The sequence below is a fragment of the Acinonyx jubatus genome, chromosome E4 (assembly GCF_027475565.1).
Source record: "Acinonyx jubatus isolate Ajub_Pintada_27869175 chromosome E4, VMU_Ajub_asm_v1.0, whole genome shotgun sequence".
Lineage (NCBI taxonomy): Eukaryota > Metazoa > Chordata > Mammalia > Carnivora > Felidae > Acinonyx > Acinonyx jubatus.
The window spans coordinates 34,567,856-34,593,568 of NC_069395.1; positions in this window are offsets into that span (position 1 = coordinate 34,567,856).

The window sequence follows — 25,713 nt, forward strand, 5'->3', positions numbered from 1 at the left end:
AAGGGGTGTCAAGGAAGCAGTCAGAATAACTGTTGTGCGTACAAACTTTGGAATGAAGCAAACTTGTATTTGGCACCCGGCTTGACCCTTACCGGCCACAAGAGTTTAAAAGTGCCTCAGTGATAACACTGTAAAACAGTGAGAGTTCTGTCTACTTTCCAGTCTCCTTGAGAGGACTGAATAATACTTAAAGTTCTGGACACACGGCAACTGCCTCATTACGAGGTTTTCTTACAAAGCATAAAAACCAAAGAGTTCAAACTTTTGGAGGATTTCTATGGGCCATGGCCAGGCTGAGTTTCATACGTGTATTAACACAGTGACCCTCTGACCAGCTACTCAGTGGCAGAACCAGGATTCAAACTCAGGTGGCCGGGCTTCCGAATGTGAGCACCTGACCACCAAGCTCCGCAGTAGGCTTTCTACTGAGTTGGTGACCACGAACAGTGACCCAGAAAATTCTGCGTCCCCATTTACCCATTAAACAATGAGAACTTAAGAAAAGCAAGCCTGTCCCAAAGCTCCTGAGCTTCCGGTATGCTTCCAGACATAACTAGGTGGGCATACGGTAGCTAACAAAGATCCCCCACACGTCCTTTTAGGGGCTGTTACCAAATTGGCAGATACCTGTGGCGTTCTAACTAACATCTTTAAAAAAAAAGAGAGAGATAAACCTTAAGTCACCATCTGTGTCCAAACAATGTCTAATCCCAACAGGAAGTGCTCACGACTAAGTGAAAATACAATGATAGCTAACAAATGTTATTCCTCTCTAACTCGAAGATAATGTGAAATCTGTCCAGTAAGATTGAAGAGTACAAGGATAAGGTGAATAAACTCATACAAATCTCTGTCACTGCGGAGATGACAGTCTCTGAAACTCAATCACATCTCTCAATTTCCCCTATGAGCCTTCTGAATAAGAACAGGTGGGAGTTTAGGCTGACCGTCTTGTCATTGAACTTTAAGATACATCTTGATTTGGTTCATTTACCTACAGAGACATCAACAACCCTCCACTCTAAACCGGGAGACAGGAAAGGGCCCGATAGTTACTATTTCAAGCTCTGCAGGCCGTAAACTCTGTATAGCAACCACTCTACCACGTAAAGCAAAAGCAGGCATAGATGAGGGGTAAACAAACGGATGTGAATGTGTCGCAATAAAGTCGTATTTACAAAAAAGTGGTGATGGGCTCGATTTTCCCCACAGGTCGTAGTTTGTCAACGCCTGGTCTAAATCACCATCAGCCTTAACCTTTCTCAGATACTGTTCTTATTTCTTCACTGTGAGTGTTTTCCATTCCATCCTAGGTGAATATGCCACTTCCTGGCTTAAAATGCTTCCATGCATTCTCGGGGCACTTAGCTCAGAAGTTAAACTTCTTAGCATGGCACCCGAAGGCCACATAACAGGAGCCATCTCCCAATGTAGTGTCATCTCATAGCTTGCTCACTTTGGCTCCATGGCTTTCTTTCTGCTACTTTTCAATGCGCCTCCTCAGGGCCTTTGCCCATGCTGTTTCCTTCTCTTCGAGGTCCTCTTCCCCATCCTCTGCTCCTCTGAGCTCCCAATCCAAATGAGATCACATCCCATGCCCCTCATAGCAAATCTATAGCCTTCCTTCAGAGCGCTTAGTCAATAGTTAAATATGTTTTTGGGTGAAGATTTAATAGCTATCTCCCCTACCAGACTCAGGGCAGGGCTCGGTCATGTTTCTTTTCCTTATTTTATGCTCCTTGACATACAGCGGGCAATAAACCCTTGCGTGCTAACTGAACAAACACATTTTTTTTTTTTTTAATTTCTCAGTGTTCAAAGAACCTCATGAAATTCAATCATCTGTCTTCTTTTGGGGGGAGAGCAAAAAAGTCAGGGGCAGCAGGATTTTTTTTCTATGTTGCAAATCGAGAAACAAGCCCACTATGGTCATATATGTCATCGGGAAGTGTTTGTTTACGAGTCTAAGCATGTTTTCCCAGCTTGATAATTTCCTAGCACACTTAGAAGTCCCACACATTCGTGTCTGAATTACCATGTGATTTCCACCTTGCCCTTGCTGATGTCTTTGGAAACCCTAGTCAATTTGCAAAGACTACCGCCCTTCGTGCAGAGCAATGCTTATTCTGGGAGCACTTCTGATATTATTACTAGCTTCGTTTCGAGTGTGGACCCGGCACAAGAGTTGTGCATATACTATGTGCTAATTTCACAAAGTTTACAGAGCTGGGCTCCACTACGGATTTTCCAGAAGACATTTACGGTTCTAAGCACCTTCCCTAGAATCATTAGGCGACAAATTTGCTTGGAAATTTCTCTCTTTGTGCCTCGGTGGAGATGAAATACAGTCACTTGCTGGGGAGGAAACAACAATAAAAGGAGAGTGAAATCTCCCTAAGTGCTCCCTGACAACAAGAAAATCTGATATGCAGCCTGTGTGCTGATACAATTATGAGGCTTCTAGCTCTGAGCTGTAACAGATGGGCGTTTTCTCTCTCTCTTTGGTGATAAGGTGAATGGTTTCCCCCAGGGATGTGTGGGGAGAGCTGTTGAGCTGGCTGTTTTGTTGCCAAGCAGCTGGCTGCTGACGGGATTATAGGCAGAGACTGGCACCCTGGGTGGGGGGCCAGGGAATGTCGATAATATGGGCGCAGGGGAGTGGAAAGCAAAAGTCACCCTCCACCCTTCTCCATCCATAAAGCCGGGACTAGAAGTAACTCATTTTGAAGAGCGAATGGATGCATCCAAAAGATGCAAATGAAGAGCCTCCGTCCATTCACGTAGGCATGCATTCACCAACCGTTTCTGGAGTACCTGACACATGGCAGCGATCGTGATGACTGCCAAGATATAAAATCATAGGAGAAATGGATCGGGTCTACCCTCAGGAGGCTACCAGCTCAGTAAGGGAGAAGAACTGTGCAAAATAAGCTCGGTACAGCGTTCCTGTGAGCAGGAAAGTCTTCATAGTGGCAGTGACAAGAAAAATAGCCGGAAAATCTGTAGGTGTTTGGACGAGGACGTGAGCATTGGGAGGAAAAAAGAAAGTATGAGTTAGGCGGAGAATGCAGCATGGACAAAGAGAACCTGCTCTGTCCTCTCTTTATTTTCACCCTCCATTGGACCCCTGCTAAAGTCATACTCATCTACATGCAGTTCCCTTGTAACCAATGTGTCACCATTTCCAGCTTCTGGTTCTGACTCATGATGCCCATTCTACCTGGATTTAACTTCCTTCTCTCCTGAGTACTCCTGAAACCACAGAGGACTGCTCGGCGTATGTTGGGCAATTTGAACTTTATCTCGAAGGTCCTTGGGGACATATTAAGGGATTTTAAGCAGAACAGTTACATGGTCAGATGTGCTTTCTAGAAAGTTCACTTTGTTGTTTTGGAGAATGAGCTATTAGGAGACAGATGCAGTCGTCTACCCAGAAGTGTTGAGAGCCTAAACTTGAGCAGTGACAGTTGTCAGAGAGAGGAGAGCCTGGGTATGAAAGACGCAAAGGAGATGAGGAAAATCACAGTACTTGATCCGCTAGAAGAAGGGGTGTTTTTTTTTGTTTTTTTTGGGTTTTTTTGTCTTTGGGTTGGCCGGATAAATGGGCGCAACATCGTGGAGAGAAAGTGAAAGGGCAGAGTTTGGAAGATTATTGATCCCCTTTGGGCTCGTGACGTTGGCTTGAGATTCAGTGATAGAAATGCACACTTGACATCCAAATGGAAATATTAGGGCGTGGGGCAAAGCAGATTTGGAACTCAAGACACAGAGGTCAAGGAGGCTTCTGTCAGTCAGGACGAACTAGGTCGTGATATGATAAAAATGAAAATCTCAGGGACTTCAAATAACGAAGGTTCATTTCTTCCTCACTCTATCATCTTTTGCGGGTCAGAAGGGGTCCTTCACTCGTCGTTATTCACAGACCCGAGCTGGGAGAGCAGCCACCATGTCGCAAGTGGTTGGCTATTGAACCGGAGGAAAAAGGGAGTCTGGAGGGTCTTGCCCTGGCAAGTAAATGTTTAACCAGGAGGTTAAACTTCTGCAAAGAGCTAGTCAGTGACTTCACCCAAACGCGGGAAGCCAGGAGGGCATTCCTCCTGGAGGGAGGAAAGCCGGAAGTTGTTGGCGACAGCGGTGACGACCAACACAGAGCCAGAAACGAAGACCTGAGAATGTCTGCACGTCTACAGCGTTAAGCTGCGACCGTGGATAACGCAGGAAAACCACACTGAGTTCGGAAAAAAGGGGCTACATATGCTACCCTAGGAAAGTACCTCCATGCAGGATACTCTGTTTATAAGAGAGAAAGCCAGGGGCGCCTGGGTGGCTCAGTCGGTTGAGCGTCCGACTTCGGCTCAGGTCATGATCTCGCGGTCCGTGGGTTCGAGCCCCGCGTCGGGTTCTGTGCTGACTGCTCAGAGCCTGGAGCCTGCTTCAGATTCTGTGTCTGCCTCTCTCTTTGACCCTCTCCCATTCATGCTCTATCTCTCTCTGTCTCAAAAATAAATAAACGTTAAAAAAAAATTAAAAAAAAAAAAGAGAGAGAAAGCCACAAATAGAGGATGAGAAGGAATGATCAAAAAAAAAAAAAAAAAAAAGGATCAGGAAAACCAGAGTAGCCTTTCAAAAGACAAAGAAGAGAGCATTTCAACAAGGGGGCGAAAACCCAGGAAAGGACTTCAGTAGTGAATCTTCCTTTTGGGAGGTAGGTAGACCGTCTGGATACTGTGATAGATACACAACTTTTTCTTTTCTTCTTCTTTTTTTTTCTTTTTTCACTTTGTATATCAGGGTAATCTACTCTCCTAAAGCTAACAGGGTCCTCAGAGGTCATCCAGTGGTCCCTCCCCGCAAATGTTGGAATCTCCGTCACGACAAGTTGCAAAGCTCTACCTTCTATAAACCTAAAATCTATCTCTTTGTAACTGGTAGCCATGGCTCTAATTCTGCCTTCTGAAATCAGTTAAGAAGAGGCTTTTCCTTCTGTTCCCCTCTCAACCACACACTATCCCTGAATTATAGTTCGTGCTGGAGACCGATTTCCAAGGCACAGACAGTTTGCGTGAGAAGCAACGAGAGAAGGGACCAAGGCTGGCCAGAACTTAGGAGTTCTGATTTCAAGATGGAGGTTCAGTCATCCAAACCCCACTACCTGTCTTGACTAAAGCGTTGAAAATGGGATGTGGGGGCCAGAGAGAGAATAGTTTCAAAAAAATATGAAGATCAGTGGTATAGAGGAATGCACACTGCATTTGGTTTCTGTGGGACCTTGGCACGTCACGTAACCTCTCGGAGCAGGAACTTTTGCCTCAGTGGAATGTATGCCTCACAACGTATCACAGTGCATGGTCAACCTCACAGTGTTGTTAGGGGAAAAGACTGAGGCAATAAGTTCAATACACGTCTTAACTACAAGAAATAGAAAAGAACAGGAGACGAGAAGACAACATAAGGTTCAGGCATCAGCTGCCCAGCCCGAGAAACAAGTTGTGCTTGGAGGCCAATTGTTGTGAGTTAAGGAAACTCCTTTTGTGTCTCTTGCCACAGTAATATTACACGATGGCCACAAAACTCCTGGATGCATGGCGACAAACATTTATTATAACTCAGGAAGCTAAGGGTCTGATGGGGGTTCTTTCGGTCTGGTTTAGGTTAAGCTAAACTTGGCTTAACTTCGCCATACGTCTGCAGTCAGCAGACAGGTCATCTGGGCGGTGGCTGGTCTCGAATGATCTCATGTGAGACAACTCCTCTCCATGTTCTCCCATTCAGCAGGCCAGCCTAAACTTGTTCACAGGTGTTCACGGGCATCCAAGAGAAGGCCTCCTTGAAGCTGAAGCACATCTGAACACAGGCATCACTTTTGCCGCCTTGCACTGGCCGGAGCAAAAAACAAAATAAAACCCAAATCCAAGAAATAGGAAAATTGACTTCACTTTTTAACGGCGTGAATGCAGGAAGAGTGGTGCCTCTGGTCCATTTTTGTAAGTGGTATATCACAATCTTTCTCTGGTTGGCCTATAAGCAGTTTTTGAGGAAAACTACATGAATAGAAGGGTCCCCCAAGGACAAAGCTAAGAGCCATGTACAGTCATGGACAGGTGTGGGCCACTTGCAGGCACAGAACCAGGACCTAATCAAGGCATTCTCCTGATGTCCAGAGGAAGGGGACTTGGAAATATTCGCTTTGTAGACTTCAGAATTGGAGTTCACCTTCTGTCATTCCCCTTTTGGAATGCAAGTGTTGCTAGTCACCACCTTATTCCTGCTCGCCGTTGTATCTTTTGTGTTTGTGATGGATAATCTGCTTTTTTTCTTTTATAGACTCCGGATTATAAGAAGCTGTATCCAGACTTGATTGTCATTCAGAAGATCCCGAACTTCCAGCGTGATGCCTTCGTGAGGTGGGTCTTGTGGAGGTCGTCGGAGACACTGGGGGTGAGATGTGAACGGTTGTGACCAGAGGACAGACTATGGTGGGGTTTGCTGCTTCTTATCCCTCCCTGAATTCATGTCCTCTGCCCTGTGGCTGTGCAGCTCTCTCAGTCAACAGGTGGAGAGTCTATTTCCCCACATGTTAAATCTGGGCTGTTTCTTTGTTCATTTGGGTTTTGGGTTTTTTTTGGGGGGGGGGGTTGGTTTTGTGTGTGTATGGGGGAGGGTATGTTTGGGCCAACAGAATACCCAAAGGTGGTGTCAAGCCATTTCTGAGCCTAGACTTCAAGAGCCTAGGCTCTCTCAGGATTCCTTCCTATGCCATGGGGAAAAGCTTCACTGGACTGTGGACAACGAGAGACGTGTGGCACAGTCCCTATCACTCCATATGGCAGCCAAACATGGGAGAGGCCATCCTACTCTAGCCAGTCTACAGCTTACCCACCAGGTGACCGAAGATGTGTGAACAAGCTCCCTCAAGATGCGCAAAGCCCGGAGTCGATCAACGCCATCCAGCTGATGTGAAAACCCATGCGAAAGAATAATTGTTTAAAGTCCTGTGGGGTGTGTGTGTGTGTGTGTGTGTTACTCAGCCATATCTAACTGATACACCCTGACTTTATTCCCTATCATTTTGAAAACTTCTCTTTCTCAGTAACGGAGCATCACACTTGCAGAGGAAGGAGACACAGAAAAGAAAAAAAAAAATCTGACTCTGTCAGCTCTGTTGTCTCTACACATGTTAGCACATTATCTATGGCTGTCTCTTTTGAAATAGGCCTAGACATGCATCATTCCTTCAAGTTTCTGTTTCCTAACCTGCCCCCCTCCTCTGTCTCTGTCTCTTTCAATCACTGATGGCCTTTCTCCCATCAGTCTCTGGAGGTATGTCTAAGAGAGTGAGAAGGCATATTTAAAAACTGCGACTTTAAGCTTTTGAAATAGTAAACCATGGTCATTCTACCAGTTTCCTTCCTTTTTGCAGAGAGAGGAGAGTAGGAGAAACTACTACCGGAAGAATTCTCAGGAACCGGAAGCCCTAAAATGTTACACGAATGGGCTCTCGCATCTCAAAACAAGAATTATTTTGCTGTTTTGGACACTTGTTTCTAATGGGAAATCCAAGAAGGAAACTTTAAAGACTCTGGGGCAAGGGGCAGAACCAAATGTCTCTAATCCTCCGTGCTGACAAGTTAGATATGTGGAGTGTGGGTATCTGGGCATAGGAAGAAAACAAGGGCAATGACCCCCTAAAAGAAGCTAATTAAAGACTTAAATTGAAGGGGAGAAGCAAGGTTGCACAAGGGAAGAGGCACGGGGTTTGTGATCTGGAGTCAGAGTCGCTCTTTTGCCTTTTCTTCTACAACATGCCCTCTTTCCACCCGTAGTGGGTTGTACGACCTGGGTACCTGACCTCATCCTTATCATAAAATATATATAGTCCATACAGTTAAGACTTAGGGATGTTGTGCCGATTAAAGCAACACATGCGAAATGTCGTGACAAACCAGAATTTCCTTTTTGCCTTAAAGTGCCGGTGGTAGCCAGTCTCTGGGATTCAGGGATTCATATTACCCGTGTAATTTCAAAACAATTTTTCATTCTGTGTGAATCAAAATGAGCCCGGACATCGCTAGAGAAAGCCGGAATGATTTACGTCTCCTTTTCACCAACAATCTTGTGTTCAAGATCTCTGCTTGACAGTTACGATGTGTAAAAGTAAGATGCCTTTGTTCCCCAAGACACAATTCATAGAAGAACTGAGACACAAGGCTATTAAGTGGTCACTGTGTTTTTACAAGCCACACTTCCTACAAGGATCCAAACGAGGAGAAAACCAGAGTCTGGGTGATCAGTCGGGAAGGTTATGGGGGTTGGGTTTGGAGCTCACTCTTGAAGGATAAAAGTGGGGGGGGGAGGGCACATTGCATAGAAAAGGATGAGACTACATGCAAGACATGTTGCTAGACGATATACATGAATGCATTGCCTCTAGGCTCACAACGACCCGAAAAGATGCATTATTATCTTTGTTTTAAAGACACGTAAACATGGTTCCAAGAGGTAAGGTATTTACCCCAAATCACTCAATAAATGACCACCCTGGAAAGAAAGCCAAATCTCTTTGACTCCAGAGATCATGTCCTTTCCACTGAATCCTACTGCCTGCCCGGGGGCCAGAATGAACGTGCTAAGTGACGAATCACGGGAATCTAAGCCCAAACCAAGAGCACACTGCACACACTGAACGTTAGCCAATGTGACAATAAATTACGTTAAAAAAAGAAGAAGAAAGAACATGCTGCGTTGTGGAACGGTGAGGTGACACATCCAAAAGCAGAGTGAATGTATGTTGAGAATCCCAGGAGGTAATGCTCGACAGGGAAGGTGAAGTCTTCACAGTTAGGGTGGTCTGGAAAGAGCCAGAACACCTAATAATGAGTCCTTTGACATAGGGGCTGTTGATGATTTTTCTCAATTTGGCACTAAGCGTAGACACCATCAAATCTCCAGTTTTCTAGGGGAAGGCCCTCATTTTGTCACTCTGCAAATTTCCTCTGGGTGGAGAGCATTGTTGAAAAGTCTTTCGTATCAGAAGGTTTGATCTCCCAGGTTTTCTCCCCGGAGCACAGCCAACACGGGTCTACCATACCTGTGGGCACATCAGCTGACCTAATGCAGACACAATACACTCTTCTTGTGCTCTTCTTTGCCTGGACTCCTATGGAAGAACAAAAGGGAGGAAAACAGGGACTATCCGTTCAGTCTGTCGGATAGTGTTTTGAGAGTTCTTTCCACTTTATTCTCATGGAGCAAATGTATGCCAGTCCTTCTAATGAATATTTGAATGATCTCTTCCTCTGTTGTTTCTGGAGTCTCAATTGCAATGGGGAGCAGAATTTAACCTGCCCAGCCAGTTATTCCTGGGATCCTCTCTTATAATTTGTGAGATCGAGAGCCGATGAAAACCACTGGGACTTGTGGTCCTTTATTGTCAGCCCTGAGGAGTCCATCTGATGCTGGTTCCAGAAGGAATAACTCCACGGAAGAAAGAGGTATGAGTGGAGGAGCTCAACAGGAAATATGTCAGTTCCAGCCTTTCTAATACTTCTTTATCAGTGGAAGAGCCAGTATCGGAAATGAGATTAAAAACCTCAAGGGCTGTGGCTTCTCCATTGTCCGTGAGAAAATCAGACCGGTATAGGCCCATTAGGTTTCTTCATGTTTATAATTTGATTATCTGGCACCCCCTCATTCTCAATCCATTAGCCTGATTTCTTCTTTATAGCTCTTATCATTACACGACACTTCATTTTCTATTCATTTGTGTATCCATTGTATGGATGTCCCATTCAAATATACATCTGATGATGGCAGGGGCTTTATGTATCTTGTTTACTGTTTGTTAAATTCTATATAACTGGAAACACTGCAGAGTACCAGGCAGGTGCTCGATTAATATTCTTTGGGTAAATAAAGCTTACCAGTGTACGGATTATTTAATTTACATTTATGGACTGACCACTGCGATGAGGCCCTGTGTAAGAAAGTAAACAGAGCTTGTCCTTCAGTGTGAGACACAGATACATGAACAGATATAACCTAAAAGTTGCAATGGTAGAGGGGCATGGAGGAAATCATGAGATTACTGAGATGAGGTACTTAACTGGAGAAACAAGCTGACCCAAACCTTAAAGAACGAGTAGGATATTGACCTGGTTAGAAATCAAATAACCTCTCTGCATTCCGCTCCCCCACCCTTTCCTCCATGGGACTGAAGGTCCTAGGGACTAGCGAGGTAGCAGCCTAAGATATTAGGAAATCAAAAACACATATTTTAGACAACAGCAATCCAAGAAGATAACAAAAGTACTTTACGGGCTATGAAACATTTTAATAGCAGTTATCATAGGCGGAATGGGAGCACAGGAATCAGACTGATGAGTACAAGAACGAGACAGAGTGGTGGGGATAAGTAAAAAGAGGAAGGGATATTGGATAACTGTGTAGAACAGGTGTTAGAGTTTGGGTTTGCTTAGACAGGCAGTCTGGAGCTTAGGGCTGGTCTAACCAAGATCATTGGGATCAGGAATGACTAACCTAGAGTGCCGGGGTCCTCTGCCGTGCGGGCTGCCGTTGTGGACCTATATCCCCCCTAGCACAGCTTGCTTCTTTTATCCTATATGAGTATAGGAGGTAATGCGAGGGAAGATGAAAGAGAAGAGAGGAAGCAGAGTAAGGAAAAAGAGTGTAAAAGATGTGAAGGAGAGAGGAAAAACAATTTTTATAAGGCAACAAGGAAAGGAAATAGAAAGTTGAAAAATAAAAGAAGAGGGAAGGGAACTCTCCAGCCCTTATTAGGTTTGAGTGCTAGCAGTTATTTAAGTGGTCCCTTTGGAGGGGTAGACACTTTGAGCATTTCACTTTTGGTTTGTTTATATTTATAAACCATAAAGTCAAGTTCAGATTTCTGCTAGAAAAGCACTTCTAGAAGGCTGTGAGATCTTATCTTTCATTTTCTATAGATCAGTTTTGCAGCCTTTTGAAGTATTTATAGTTTTAATACATAACCATAAATGCCCCCTAAACAAGGAAAATTGCACCTTTCGATTACTATTATTGCTTTATTGCTCATCACACCCATAAATTAGCACCATCCTCCGGCATTGCTGAAAGAGCATTGAATTAGGTTACCACACGAGTACACGAGAACCTATTAAAGCTTTGCTATTTCTTAAAAGTCTTTATAGTTTTCTAGCGCACCCCTTAAGTGTTTCAATTAAAGAACTACTTGCCTGCTCCATAATAGCCCTCGTGTTCAAGACAGGATAGTAGCGTCAGGAAAGAAAAGCAAGATTAAAAGGAGGAAAATTGGAATGTAAAATATTAAAAAATGAAATTGCTACAAAAAGGATATCAGGTGTTCACGCATTTTAAAGGCATTTAAATTGTCAAACTATTTAATGCACCCTGATGTGCATACCGACCTATCTATATCATGTCAATGGCAAAGTTTATGTCTAGGTCTGTACTTACATATTTATTCCCCCCAGTGAGCGTGTAGTTCCATCTTTGCTATCTTTTACTTTTTCAATAATTGGTCATGTGGGAAAGAACTCCGTTAAAATGACAAAAATGGCACAAAAAATTCACTTGTAGAACAAAATAGGTAGATACTGACCTAGACATCAGCCTTATGCCTAGAAGACGAAGACGAGGATGGTAACATAGCACCTTGGAGATAAATACCACACAGACTATCATTAGGATTACAAATCAAATACGACATAGTATTTGTCCCAAATACATATCCCAAAATTATTGGGATCCAGGAGATCTGTATTACACAAGGACTCTGCTAGTAACCTTTATAAATATTTTTACATTTTTTCTGGGTTTCCTTGGGCACCGATGAGCTGATATAATCAGATAAGATGTGAGGCATTCATTTTAAATATGTACTAAGTAACTGCTAGGAATTGTGGGAAATTTTTTAAAAAGTGTATTTCTCACCCTCAAGAAGCTTATAGTTTTTTGGGGTTTTTTTTGTTTTTTGTTTTTTAGGTAAGGTGTTTTTTTTTTTTTTTTTACATTCGGTGTTTAAAATGCAAATGATATTGCTTCTGGCTACTATGTGGAAAGTCACAAATGACCGGCACTCCCACCTTGATAAAGAGAATTAGCCAAATCTGCTACAAACACATACAGTGTGTGTGTGTGTGTGTGTGTGTGTGTTCAAACACACAATAGAGCTGAGTTTGGAAAGAAAGCTAACCTACAGAAAATGATGGCACCTTTCTAAAAGAGAAGAGACCCATAATAGCTTTTATTCCTAGTTAATTGTGGATAAGAGACTGTTACTCTCCTCTCACTAACGACGAAGATAAGCCATAAAATTTGTCTTTTTTTCAAGACTGTCAGAGAGATGAAAGTGCAAAAAAAAAAAAATCTAAATTTCAGAAAGTGAAAATAAAATCTCTTCCTAGGAGAGAAGAAACCCATGACAGCTTTTATTTTTGGCAGTGCTGTGGGATGAGGAAGAATCCATAGGAAACCTGGGTAAAGGGGAGACCAACCAGCCTGTCAATTCTTCCTCCTGAACTTTAACTGAGTAGAAGGGGAATTGTGCCAAACGACGAGGGCAAGGCAGGAAAACTGAGAGATACTCTCTCTCTTTAGTCATGCCAAGCCATCATCAGGAATACAGCAGCAACTTTCAGAAAGTTGGGATGGGAAAGGATATCAGATAAAAACCCATACAAAATACTCTGGCCCCTATGTAGTATGTAAGACAGTTGTAACACAGGCTAGTGGCAGGGCAGCTGAGTGGAAATCAATTTTCTGAGGTTTTGAGATCTTAAGGTGGTATTGGTGAGCAAAGAGAACTCTCTAGTGACCCAAAAATATGGCGTATTTTCCCTGAAAAACAGAGACCACTGAACTGCAAAGCACAAAATGATGTACAAAATTTCTTGAGGGCTCAAATCCTCGCCATGCTAGAAGTAAAGTCCTGATCCAGCCCTCAAAACATTTGAAGTCAGCGATAAACTGAATCTCCGTTGCAAGAAAAGCCAGACCAAACTCAGCTGAAGATGAAATGGGCTTAATCCTCACAAAACACAGTCTGACAGAATAGGTATGTCCAATTTGGGATATAATATTATTTATTTCCGAATCTACTGATATATCAGAGACAATTCAAACATGCTATCAAAAATATGCATAGAGAGACCAGAAAATGAAATTCCTTGGTCCAGAGAGAAACACTCAAGAGAAGTAGACGGGAATATTGACATGATCATAAAGGGACTTTAAAATAACTATAACAAATATATCAGTGGGTCTGGATCACATGTTGGGCACATGCTCAAATAGATGGAGAGTTTCACCAAAGAGATGAACTCTATGAAAAGAACCAAATGAATCTGTAGAGGCTTCCTCTCTGTTGTACAGCTGAATAATAGTCAGCATGTACATGTAAAGATACTACCTAAAGCTAGAATCACCTGAAAGGAAGCAGAGGCAGCAATTTCTGGAGCTCACACAGAGCTAGGAATAGTTTGTATTCCCACGCTCCAAAGAGAAAAAAAAAGGTCACAAATTGTGAGATAACAGTAGAATACTCTAACAGGTATTACTTCAAGAGTGGGGGAAAATTCACCTTAGATTAAAGGCTGCTCTGGTCCCGACTAACAAAACTTAAAAATAACCAAACAATTTCCAAGTGACTTAACTGCATCCCAGAAAAAAAAGCGTAAGAATTCAGTAAAGTATTCAAAAAGTAAATGGCACAATTAAAATTCCAACTCAAAAGTATCAGTTATACAGTTTTCAAAAAAGAAAAGGTGGGGCGCCTGAGTGGCTCAGTCGGTTGGGCGACCAACTTCAGCTCAGTTCGTGATCTCATGGCTTGTGGGCTTGAGCCCCACGTCTGGCTCTGTGCTGACAGCGTAGAGCCTGGAGCCTGCTTCCAAATCTGTGTCTTTGTCTCTGTCTGCCCCTCCTTTGCTCATTCTCTCTCTCAAAAATAAATAAACATTAAAAAGTTATAAAAAAAAAAAAGAAAACTTTCTCCACCACATAAAAACATCTCCGAAAAAAAACCTATAGCTAATATCACACTTAATGACATTAAGTGTGATATTGTACTTCTTTTTAGTATCAGAAATGAGGCAAAGATATCCATATTCATCAGTACTTTTCAATATTGCACTAGAGTTCCAGTCAATGCAATAAGACATGAAAAAGAAATAAAAGACCTCCAGATCAAAAAAAAAAAAAAAAAAAGAAAGAAAGAAAGAAACCGTTGTTATCCTCAGTCATCCATGTAAAAAACCCTACAGAAGCCATAAAAAAGCCACTGGAACTAAGTTTAGCATACTAGAAGAAGTTGGAGTATATGAAGTTAATATACAAAAACACTTAAGGTGAATGTTACAAAAGATGTATAAGATTTGTTACACTGAAAACTATAAAACATCATTGAAATAAATTGAATATTGAAATAAATTGATATATAATGTTCATGGATAAGAAGATTCAATATTGTTAAGATGCCAACCGTCTCAAATTAATCTGTAGATTCAGTGCAATCCCAATCAGCAGCAGGCTTTTTCTTCTTCTTCCTCTTCCCCTTCCCCTCCTCCTCCTCTTCATCCTTCTTCTTCTTCTTGCAATTAAAAAAAAGTAGATCCTGAAAGTTATATGGAAATGTGATAGACCTAGAGTAGCAAAACAACTTTACAAAATAATGAAAATAGCTCTAAAAATAATAAGAAAAACCTGCTTCGATACTTATTGTAAAGCTAAAGTAATTAGTTCTGCATGGCTTGAGACAAACATGGACATATTCACCCCTGAAACAGAATAGAAAATTGAGTCACAGATCTACATATATGTAGTCGATTGATTTTCAACAAAGCTGCCATGGCAATCAATGGGGGGAAATCTTTTCAAACGACAATGTTGCAGTAATTTGGATGCCTATTCACAAATGACCCTCACTCTTTTTCTCCCACAGTGTATAATAAGGAAATCCAAAAGAAAAAGTTGAGAGTTGCCTGGGTAGCTCAGTAGTTAAGCCTCTGATTCTTGATTTCAGCTCAGGTCATGAACCCATGGTTCCAGAATTTGAGGCCCGTGTCAGGTTCCATGCTGACAGGGCAGTTTTCCTATCTCTCTGCCCCTTCCCTACTCATTCTTTCTCTCAATAAATAAATAAACTTTAAAAAAAACAGAGAGAAAGATGATAAACCAAATGCAAGAGTTAAAAATATAAATCTTCCAGAAAACAATCAGTAGAAAGCCTTGCTAATCTTGGGTTGGGCAAATATTTCTCAAGATTCAAAAAGCATGAACCATAAAGGAAAACTTCAATAACTTGGAATTCGTCAGTTTTTAAACTTTCTCTTCAAAACACTATTACTAAAATTAAAGGCAAACCCCAGTCTTGACAGAAAACATTCTTAAAATACATATCCGACAGAGGATGTGTGTCTAGAACATAGTAAGAATGCTTACAACTCAATAATTAGAAGACAAAAAAGGCCAGGTAAAAAATGAGCAGAAGATTTGAATAGACATCTCACCAAAGAGGATATAAAAATAGCAAATAAGTACAAATGGCAAAAAAAAAAAAAATCAACGTCATTAATCATCAGGGAACATGAAATTTAAAATGAGTTATCTATGTTCCCCCTAAAATGCTTAAATTTAAAAGATTGATCATACCAAGCTTTGGTAGGATTGTAGAACATATAGAACTCTCAATTTCTGATGAGACGTTAAATAGGAGAATAATTTTGGAAAAAAAATGGTTTGTAGCATTATAAAAAGTTAAACACATACCTAATTTATAACATAGTTATTTTATTCCCAAGTTTTTACCTAAGAAATGAAAGCCAATGCTCATACAAAGACTTGTACATAAGTGTTCATAGCATATTTATTTGTAATATCATAGAGCTGGAATCTGCCCAAATGTCAAGCAACGTGTGAGTGGATAAACAGATTGTGGCATAAAAATATGGCAGAATACTGCTTGGCAATATGAATAGACAAATAACAACAACAACAAAGAAGAAAGAAAAAGCTACTGATATAGGCAACAGTCTGAATGAAAATCACAATAATTGGGGTTGATGAAAAGGAGCCAGACAAAAAAGAGCCCATCCTATAATGATCCATTTCCATAAAATTTTAGGAAAATGCAAAATAATCTACGGCAACAAAAAGCAGTTCAGTTGTCACTTGGGATAGGAGTGGAGTGAGAGATTATCAAGGAGCATGAAAGACTTGGCGAGTTATGGAAACGTTCACTTTTTGATCGTAGTGATATTTTCATAAATATATACTTCTGTCAAAGTGGACCAAATCGTACAATTTGAATATGTGAAGTTAACTGTACTTCAATTGTACATGAATAAGTTTATTATTAAAAAAAAAAAAACTTCAGTAAAGTAGGAAAACAAGATAATTTTCCAACTTGGATAAGAAGCTTCTACAGGGATCCTGGGTGGCTCAGTCGGTAAGTGTCCGACTTCAGCTCAGGTCATGATCTCAAGGTTCGTGAGTTCAAGCCCCGCATCGGGCTCTGTGCTGACAGCTCAGAGCCTGGAGCCTGCTTTGGATTCTGTGTCTCCCTCTCTCTCTGCTCCGACCCCACTCACACTCTGTCTCTCTCTCAAAAATAAATAAACATTTAAAAAATGTTTAAAAAAAAGAGAAGCTTCTACCAAAAAGACCTAGTGATAAGATCATATTTACTGATGAAAGATTGAATGTTTCCCAAAGCTTAAGAAAACACAGATATCTACTCCCACCACGTGTATTCTTAGTGGAGCTCCTAGTACTAAATAAGAAAAAGAAGTACTCAATAAGTACTAAAATAAGAAAAATAAATTAAAAATGGACATTTTTAGAAAGAAAAGGGTAAAACTATATTTATTTACAGTTGACATGATCATGTGTATTAGAAAATCCTAAAGAATCTATTAAGAACTATCATAACACATGAGTTTAGAAATACAGCAGCATAATAGGCTAATATTTCTATAGGTTAGCAATGGAAAATTGGAAGTGGAAATAGTAAATATAATACCATTTTTATAGCATCCAAATATGAAATATTTGTGGATAAATTTAACAAAATATATGTAAAACCTGTGCACTAAAGACTACAAGACATTGCTGAGAGAACTTTTAAAAGGTGAAAGCAAATGCAGATTACAAAACAGAATAGAGAGTCTAGAATAAAACCACACGTAATTGATTTTTGACAAAAAGGACAGGGAATCTAGTTGCGAAATAGAATCTTTCCCACAAATAATACTGGAACAACGGCTCATTCCTAAGGAGGCGCATGAAGCGCAACCTTAACCTTCTATTGTAACCAAAAACGAATACAGAATGAATCATAGACCTAAAAGTTAAAGCAAACTCTGCAATATTATATTAAGTCCAGTTGTACAACATAGTGATTCAACAATTCCATGCATTCACTACTCAGTGCTCATCCCTATGAGTGCAGTCAACATCTGTCACCATACGACACTATTACAACATTATTGATTATATTCCTTATGCTGTACTCGTTGTCTCCGTGACTTATTCTGTAACTGGAAGTTTGTATCACCTAATCCCCTTTACCTATTTCTCCCATCCCCCACCCACCTTCCCTCTGGCCACCAAAACCAATATAGAGATGCTGTTGAAGTCAGCTTGCTTATCTGAAAGAGTTTATTCAGTATACCAATTACTAGCATCATTGTGTCAGTATAGGAATTGTTATGTTATAACCTATTATTAAAATACCACTGGATCTTTTCTAAGGTCCAACTCTAAAACTTGTAAAAGGAAACATTAGAGAAAAAAATTTTGTCACATGGAAATAAGTAAAGTCTTCTTCGATGGGACACAACAAGGATGAAACATAAAAGTTTGATAAATTGTACTTCATCAAAATCATTACCTTCCGCTCTTCTAAAGACGTGATTAAGAAGTTAAGAAGTAAGCCACTACCTGGGAGAATACTCATATCTGACACAGGACTTATATTCAGAAAAAAATATAGAACTCTTACAACATAACTATAAGAAAACAAGCAATTAAGACAATGGCAAAAGATTCAAAAAGAAGTTGAACGAAAGAAGATACATCAACGGTCAATAAGCACATGGAAGCATGCTTAATGTTTTTTGTCACCTGAAAAATGTAAGTTAAAATCACAATGGCGTAATACGTCATGCACATTAGAATAGTCAAAATTAGAAAAAAAAAACCCTGACAAATGCAAGTTTTGATAAGCTTGTGGAACAATTGGAACTCTCATGCATTGCTGGTGGCAATGGATAACGACATAACCACTTAAGAAAAAAAATCTGTCACTTTCTTAAAAAGTTATACATACATAGACTATGAAACTCAGAAATTCAATTTTTCAATATTTGCCCAAGAGAACTAAAAACATATGTCTACACCAAAGCTTGCACTGCCTATATTCACAATAGCCCCAAACTGGAAACAACCCAAATGTCCTTCAACTGTGGCATATGCATACAATAGCTACAACTGAGCGTTAAAAAGGAACAAAGATTTTATGGATGCCTGCAACAGCACAGATTAATTTAAAAATCAGTATGTTCTTGGGAAGAGATATAAAAGGGTATGTATCATAGGAATCCTTTCATATGAAACTATAAAAGAGAAAATCAAGAAATTCAAGTTTACCCTTTTGAAATATTAATAAGTTGATAAACTCCTTCAAAATAAACAAAATCAAAAATTACCAATATTAACAGAGTAGCACTACAAAACCTATGAAAATTAATAAAGCAATGAGATATTGGTACAATTTTATGACAATAAATTTAAAATGTAGAGGAAAGGTATAAATTCCTTGAAAAAAATAAAAGGGATATGAAATGGAGAGTTTAAATAGCCATATGTCTATTAAAATGGCTGAATTTGTAATAAAAATATGCCCAGAAAGGAAATTTCAGTCCTAGTTGGTTTTACTGGTCAATCCTATTAAACATTTAAAGAAAAAATAACACCAATCTTACACAAATTCTTTCTGAAAACAAAGAAGGAGAGAATGTTTTCTAACTTCTTTTATGAGACTAGCATAAACCTGATATCAAAACCTGACAAAGATATTTACAAGGAAAGAAATTTTCAGACCAATATTCCTCATGCACATAGATATATTTTTAATGAAACATTAGTAAATATAATCCAGAAATAAATAAAAAAGATAATAAATTCTGACCAAGTAGGGTTTATACTAGGAAGGCAAAGTCAAATTTTAGAAAAATCAATCAATGTAATTCACAATATTAACAGAATACAGAAGAAAAACCATATGATATCTCAGTCGATGGAGGGAAAAATGACAAAATTCAATATCCATTTATAATAATAACTCAAAGCAAACTAGGAATACATAGAAACCATCTCGATCTGTTAAAGCATATCTGTGAAATACCTGTATTTAGTATCATTAATAATGGTAAAATATTTAGTTTTTTCCTGCAATCAGAAACAACATAAGAACATACTATTTACATTAACTTCAAAAACACATCATAGACTTAAGAATAAATCTAACAAAAGGTATACATAACCTCTGCAGTGAAAACAAATTGTTGCTAAGATAACTTTAAAGACTTAAATAAATGGAGACATACACCAGATTTGAGAGATTTGATATTGTTATCCATTCTCCCTATATTTATCAATGGATTCAATGTAATTGGAATTAAAAAAAAAAAAACAGGATTTTTTAAAAAACTTTTTTTAATGTTTATTTACTTTTGAGCCAGAGAGAGACAGAGCATGACTGGGGGAGGGTCAGAGAGAGGGAGACACAGAATCCGAAGCAGGCTCCAGGCTCTGAGCTGTCAGCACAGAGCCTGACGCAGGGCTCGAACTCATGGAGTGTGAGATCATGACCTGAGCTGAAGTCGGACGCTTAACCAACTGAACCACCCAGGCGCCCCAAATAGGATATTTTTAAAAAAGAGATTGACAAACTTTTTCCAACTTACTTGAGAATTTAAAGTGATCTAGAAGAGCCAAAACACTCATGAAAAGTAAGAACAAGTGGGCACCTGGGTGGCTCAGTCGGTTCAGCGTCTGACTCTCGATGGTCTTCATGGTGGCTCAGGTCGTGATCTCACAGTTGGGAGATCGACCCTCCCATCAGGCTCCAGCATGAAGCCTGCTAAAGATTCTGGCTCTCCCTCTCCCTCTGCCCCTCCCCTGCTCACTCATGCTCTCTCTCTCTCTCTCAAAATATAAATAAATAAATAAATAAATAAATAATAAATATAAGGATAAGCAGTGGGATGGATATCCCTTGACTGGAAGACTTTCTATAAAGTTCCAATAAGTAAGACAGGGTGATAGTGTCACAGAGATAGATAAACTGATCAACAGAGCAGATTAAATAGTCTCAGATATATCCACACATATAAAGTCAATTAATTTTCAACCAAATCAATATGCCAATTCAATTGGAGAAGAGAAAGGGTATATCCTAGGAAGACAGAGTTAATTTTAAATAGTGCTGGGATACCTGATAAAAGTAGAGATCAAAAAATAATCCTCAACCCCTATCTTGCTTACCAACATGCATTAACATTGATCTAAGATGTCTAATAAATCCTAACATTAGCTCGAACACTAAACTGCTAGAAGAAAACATAAGCGAATATCTTTGCAACTTAGGGGAAGTCGAAGAACTTCGTGTTTATCCAGACACGAAGCCAATGAAAAGCATTGGCCAAAAAGAATAGGCAAGCCACAAACTGGCAAAAATTCTGATTGGTAGATAGATGATAGATACATAGACAGATGATAGATGAAGAATATATGAAGAACCTCTACAAGTGAATTATAAAAAAACAAACAATCCAATAAAAAAACCATGCTCGGACAGTTTAAAAAAGAAGCTACAAATGGCCATCGATGACAAGATTTATTACATGAGAAGAAGCTCAACATCATTAGTTGTCAGAGATACACATACTGGAACCAAAATGAAATACCATTATGTGTCCATGAAGTCAAAAGTCAAAATGCCAGTTACCCCAAATTTTGGCAAGCATGTGGGGCAACTGAAATGCTTGGACTTTGTCTACGGCCTAGGAAAATGTTACAGCCACTTTAGTTTACCGTTTCTCTTGTTCTAATCATGCTAAACATACATCTAAGTTGTGACCTAGAAATACACGCCTACATATTTACTCAAGAGAAATGAAAATGTCTGTTCGCAAGAAGACAGGTAAAATACTACCATGCCTCATTCACAGTAGATCAATATTGGAAACACAGCCCACACGTTCACCAACAAAAGATAATGACATTGTTGTATGTTAATACAGTGAACACAACTCAGCAATTCAGGAGTGAATTATTGATAGGGGCAGCATCACGGATACATTTCCAAACACTACTTTAAGTGAAAGAAGGCAGACACAGAAAAATACACACTGTATGAGCCCATGATAAAGCATCTAGAAATAGACCAAACTAGCTATAATGAGAGAAATTTCAAAAGTATTTGCCTCAGGAGCATGGAGGAATTGAGCGGAAGAAGCCATGAGCAGTAGCGTCTGTTAAATGTTTAACAACGAGTGTGGGTGGGGTGAAAGTCCTGATTTATAGCATCTGTTGATTTTCATGCTGTAAATACTCTCAATTTCAAGATTTCCAGCTGCCAAATGACGTGACTGAATGAGGACTTGGGAATGGATATACACAATTGATTCTCACGAGGCACTGCAAGCTGGCTTCAGTACACTGCGGCGTGGGTACGAGGAAAATTTCTGACGATAAAAACATTTTATTTCTTCTTCTGGGATGTGGTTACGAGGGTATATATATGTCAAAGCTCATCATATTCCTTGAAAATGTGAGATGGGTGCATTTTTGTATGCAAGTTATATTTTAATGTAAAAAAAAAGTGATAAGTGCCATATGCTGGGTACAGCGAAATACTTGCCACTGGGATTGTTCCCATTGTAACATTATAGCATCCCAGTATATCCCAGTAGAAGAAACAACTCCCGGGGCGCCTGGGTGGCTCAGTCGGTTGAGGCTCCGACTTCGGCTCAGGTCATGATCTCACGGTCTGTAAGTTCAAGCCCCGTGTCGGGCTCTGTGCTGACACCTCAGAGCCTGGAGCCTGCTTCGGATTCTGGGTCTCCCTCTCTCTCTGACCCTCCCCCGTTCATGCTCTGTCTCTCTCTGTCTCAAAAATAAATAGACATTAAAAAAAGAAGAAAAGAAAAAAGAAGAAGAAGAAGAAGAAACAACTCCGAAATGTAATGGCTTAAATCAGTGGCATTTTGTTCAAGTTTTGGCGGCTTGAAGGCTGGGCGTGGAAACATCTCTCTTGCATTTAAACATCTGGTAGTGAATAACGGGCTGTCGAGGGGACTACTTACCTGTGACCTTTCCATGTGACTTGGGCTTTCTTACAACATGATGCCTGAGTTTCAAGGGTGAATACCAAGAGAAGGAAATCCAAGCAGAAGCTGTATCACCTTTCCTAACCAAGCCTGGGAAGGCACAGTGCATCACTTCCACCACCTTCTACTTGTGGGAGTGGCCACAAGCTTGCCCAGGATCAAGAGACGGAGAAACAGATTTCAACTCCTGACGGCAAATGGCAAAGTTCTAGAACAGTATATAGGACTGGAAATACTGCTGTGGCTATTTTTGAAAAATACATCTTGCCATAGGCTATCAGCTGGCCTACTTTACCTCTTTCCCGGACGCAAAATACTTGTCGCTCCTCCAACACCCTCCAAAGTCTTATCCCATTTCGGCATCATATTCAGATTGAGGGCCCAGGGTCCTATTGTCTGAGTCAGATGCAGGGGTAGAGGAGGCTCCTTGGATGTGTTCCTCAAGTACCATGACTTAAATGGAGTTCTTCTCCATATGAGGACCTAGAAACTAAAGAGAGAAGTTTTCTGAACCCCACACACCTAACTTCAACTGTAGGACAGTCATTAAGATATCATAATGCACTTACCACTCGTAAAATGGGGAAAGTGGAAGCTTCCGATATTTGTTGGTTCAAGGTCAATGTGGCATCTTTGCCAAACTTGGTCCTACTTCCTGGGAATGATTCACTAGTACCTCTATTGGCTTTGCCATCTGGGATTTGCTTCTGCCCTCTGTGTAATACTTCCCTGCTCTATAAGAAGTGGCTAGTCCTTGCTTATAGTCACTCAGGAGTCTGATGCCTTTTTCCTTTTCTTTTCTGTAACATAAACCATAGAAATTCATTCAGATTTCTCTGGTTTTTCCATTAACGCTTAAAATCCCAGGATTCCAACCAGGATACTGCATTGCATTTCGTTTTAATGTCTCTTTAGTCTTCGCCAACCTGTGACAGTTTTGCAGTCTGTCTTTCTTGCCTTTTTAATTTAAAAAAAATCTGTATTGAAATATAATTCACATATCATACAATTCACCAATTAAGGTATACAATCCACTGGTTTTTAATACATCCAAAGAATTGCATGATCATTGAGGCCCTGTGCTGACAGCTCAGAGCCTGGAGCCTGCTTCGGATTCTGTGTCTCCCTCTCTCTCTCTCTGCCCCTCCCCCGCTCATGCTCTGTCTCTCTCTCTGTCAAAAATAAACATTAAAAAAAAATTTAAAAAAACAGAAGTGCATGATCGTCACTATAGTCCAATTTTATTTTATATTTTATAAAGAGAGAAAGTACAAGTGGGGGGGAGGGGGAGAGAGAGAGAGAGAGAGAGAACCTTAAGCAGGTTTCCAAGCTGTCAATGTGAAGTCTGATGCAGGGTTTGATCCAACAAACCATGAGATCATGACTTGAGCCAAAATCAAGAGTCTAACGCTTACCCAACTGAGCGACCCAGGCACTCCTCTCATTACAATTTTGATCTGAATCTCCCTAATGACTAAGTGTTGAGCACATTTTCATGTGCATGTTAACACTTTGCATATCTTCTTGGGAGAACTGTCTATTCAAATCCTTTGCCCATTTTAAAATTGGGTTATTTATCTTTTTTATTATTGAGTCAAATACGTTCTTTATATGGTCTGGATACCATATATATATACTTAGCAGATATATGACTGAAATATATTTCCTCTTATTCTGTGGGTTGTCTTTTAACTTTCGTGATGTATCAAGCCATTTGTATCAAGTGGTTCTTAATTTGGTAAAAAACTAATTTATCTATGTGTTATTTTGTTGCTGTTGTTTTTGGTGTCATATCCAAGAACCCGTTAACAAGGCCAAGGTCATGAAGATTTACTTCTATGTTTTCTTTTAAGAGTTTTGTATTCTTAGCTTTTACATGTAGGTCTATGACCCATTTTGAGACAATTTGTATCTGGTGTATTTTTGCATGTGGTTATCCAGTTGTTCCAACACCATTTGTTAAAAAGATTAAGCATTTCCATTTGAATTGTTTTGAAAATCTTGGCTGAAATCAATTGACCCTAAATGGAAGGGTTTGTTTCTGGACTCTCTGTTCTATTTCATTGATTTATACATCTATCCTTGTGCCAGTATGACATTGTCTTGATTACTGTATCTTTGTAGTAAGTTTGAAATTGCAGCAATCCCTCTCAAAATAACACCAGCAGAGCTAGAACAAGCAATCCTAAAACAATCAGAGCTATAACAAACAGTCCTAAAATTTGTATGGAACCAGAAAAGACCCTGAATAGCCAAAGCAATCCTGAAAAGGAAAACCAAACCTGGAAGCATCACAATTCCAGACTTCAGGCTGTATTACAAAGCTGTAATCATCAAGACAGTATGGTACTGGCACAAAAACAGACACATAGATCAGTGGAACAGAATAGAGAACCCAGAAATGGACCTGCAAACGTAAGGCCAACTAATCTTTGACAAAGCAGGAAAGAATATCCAATGGAAAAAAGACAGTTTCTTCAGCAAATAGTGTTGGGAAAACTGGACAGCGACTTGCAGAAGAAGGAACCTGGACCACTTTCTTACACCATACATAAAACTAAATTCGAAATGGATGAGAGACCTAAACGTAAGACAGGAAGCCATCAAAATCCTAGAGGAGAAAACAGGAAACAACCTCTTTGACCTCGACCACAGCAACTTCTTACTTGACATGTCTCCAGAGGCAAGGGAAACAAAAGCCAAAATGACCTCATCAAGATAAAAAGCTTCTGCACAGTGAAGCAAACAATCAGCAAAACTAACAGGCAACCTACGAAATGGAAGAAGTATTTGCAAATGACATCTCAGATCAAGGGTTAGTATCCAAAATCTATAAAGAACTTATCAAACTCAACACCCAAAAAACAAATAATCCAGTGAAGAAACGGGCAAAGACATGAGTAAACACTTTTCCAGAGAAGACGTCCAGATGGCTAACAGACATGTGAAAAAATGCTCAACATCACTCATTACCAGGGAAATACAAATCAAATAGCCAAACTGTGGAAAGAACCCAAATGTCCATTGACTGATGAATGGATAAAGAATATGTGGTATATATGTGTGTATGTATATATATATATATATATATATATATACATACACACATACATACACACATACATACACACATATATATATACACATACACACACTGGAATCTTACTAGACAATCAAAAAGAATGAAATCTTGCCATTTGCAACAATGTGGATGGAACCAGAGTGTATTTATGCTAAGCGAAATAAGTCAGTCAGAGAAAGACAAATATGAAATGATTTCACTCATATATGGAATTTAAGATAC